The sequence below is a fragment of the Triticum dicoccoides genome, chromosome 1B (genome assembly GCF_002162155.2).
Source record: "Triticum dicoccoides isolate Atlit2015 ecotype Zavitan chromosome 1B, WEW_v2.0, whole genome shotgun sequence".
NCBI lineage: Eukaryota > Viridiplantae > Streptophyta > Magnoliopsida > Poales > Poaceae > Triticum > Triticum dicoccoides.
The window spans coordinates 97,597,772-97,600,024 of NC_041381.1; the positions used below are offsets into that span (position 1 = coordinate 97,597,772).

Below are 2,253 nucleotides of genomic sequence, written 5' to 3' on the forward strand. Positions count from 1 at the left end.
GCTCTCTCTCTCTCTCTCTCTCTCTCCACCCGACTCCGACTCCGACGAGCCGTGTGATTTTTAGCTTGATTTGATTTCTAGCAAATCTTTCGGTTGATCTGCAGCCAGCTCGGTTCCGCAGTAAAACACCTTGTCAGGAGCCTGGAGAAGATACGAGATGAGGAGGCGTCTCTATCCGAGGTAACATACATTTTGGCCCTCTCCTAGTCCTATCTATCCATCGGTTCATATCTCAGAACGCAATGCAAACTGCTGACACTTGCCTCATTGTTTCTGAGCTGTAGGCCTACGACATGCCCAGTCAGTGGATGCAGGTCCTCTTTCATTTGGTCTCAGGGAAAATTAGGCGCGATTTACTAATTTATTATCGTAGTATTATGTCTGCAAGGAGCTCCTTCGCTCGTGCGAACAATCACTCATTGCTGGCAGCTCTATCCACCTCGCGCTACTAGATCCTGCGGGGTGAAGAAATCTTCCGTGTTCAGTCTGTGTAGTGCCCATTCCCCGGGAGCGTATCAGTTATCAGGGGTCGTTATTCGGGCTGTAATGATGTGGTAGCATGCACTGTGCAGGGTGCTGGAGTACATCTGCCTTCAGTTATCTCTGTATTAGTTTGGATTCTGTTGCTTAACATATATACCGAGAAAGAAAATATGTTCTTGTTCTTCTCCTTCTTCTATTTATTTATTGAGCCTTGCTTCGGTAGACCCCTCACAAACCGTATAAGGGCAATATGGTCATTTAACCGTAATGTATAGCTACCTTTGTATACAAGCTGTATGCATACGTACACAAACCGATCAGCCAGCCGTCACACAAACCAGCGCACAGCCCCTCCATCTTGAGCTGGCCCATTTTTTTTTTTTACCTTCAAAAAATAATGGCATGAAATGTTAGAAAACAACGAAACTTGGGATGCATGCTTTCCATGGTGTTGCCTTTATGGTGGGAAAACAACGAGTAGGTTACCAACAATACTCCAAACTCCACCACAAACAACCGACAAATAGCCTCCAGAACAAAGAATACACGAGAAGGTTACCAACCTAAACAATCAGCCAAAAACGTCAAGGACTAGGCGGTTCTGACTCGGACAACAAGTATCGCAGGAGAAAGAGCACGCCTTGCACCAACCTGCCCCAAACTACCCATCACGTGGCATTGTTGTCGCCGTGTAACCTCACAACACTACGCTTCGACTTCATGCTCACGAACACACTATTAGGAAAAGGGTTATAGATGAAATGGACACTAATGACGCACTGTACATGTGGTGCGCCATTACTAAATAATAATGGCGCACCATGTGTTGGTGCGTCATTAGTGTGCAAATACTAATGGCGCACCACATCCCACGGTGCGCCATTAGTACAATTTTTTTTAAAAACTACTAATGGCGCATCACGCACCACTCCCACGGTGCGCCATTAGTATTTTCGCGCAAACATTCCCCCGAATGCAACCCCCCCGACCGCCTTTTCAGTTTCAAAGAAATAAAAGAAAATGATAGAAATGTCAAAAAAATAAAAGGAAATAAGATTCCCATGTGATATGTGGTCTAGTTGTTAGCAAAATTTACAAACATGAATTTTTGACTTTTTTGCAAAATCTCATGAGAATTTGTAAAAATGGGCATAACTTTTGCATACGAACTCGGATGAAAAAGTTTTTTATATGAAAAATCATCTACTCGAAAAGTTACATCCAAATTTAAACGGGGGAACCCCGTTAAACATTTTCAAAATCCTCAAAAACCTAACAGAAAAAAAGATACGGGGCTTTTAAGATCTGGAGAGGCAAAAAAATTAAAAAAAAATTTCAAACTGACTAATGGCGCACCTCCCCATGGTGCGCCATTATTATCTTCCCGCCTTCAAAATTCAAAATAAATCAAAAAAAAAGTTACTAATGGTGCACCTGCCCATGGTGCGCCATTAGTATCTTCCCGCCTTCAAAATTCAAAAAAAAATAAAAAAAATAGTAATGGCGCACCTGTCCACGGTGCGCCATTACTATGCCGTATATATGGCTGGGCGTGTCCTCTCCTCCTTACCTCTTCATTCTTCTCCTCCACTCCACCTCTCCTCCACTCCACCTCTCCTCCACTCCTCCACTCCATCTTCCCTTCTCTCCTCCACCATACTACCCTCCCCCTCTCCGGCGACCTCCTCCTCCTCCTCTCCGGCGACCTCCTCCTCCTCTCCGGCGACCTCCTCCTTCCTCCTCTCCTCTCCTCCCCTCCCATTCCCTCAC

At 44.9% G+C, this 2,253-nt stretch overlaps 1 long non-coding RNA gene across 1 annotated transcript; it reads left to right on the forward strand.

Annotated features, from left to right (window-relative positions):
• The first annotated feature begins 80 nt into the window (after window positions 1-80).
• Window positions 81-666, forward strand: LOC119301924. The gene is made up of 2 exons (XR_005147224.1): window positions 81-180; window positions 285-666. It is a non-coding gene; the product is annotated as an uncharacterized LOC119301924 (long non-coding RNA).
• Window positions 667-2,253: the final 1,587 nt, after the last annotated feature.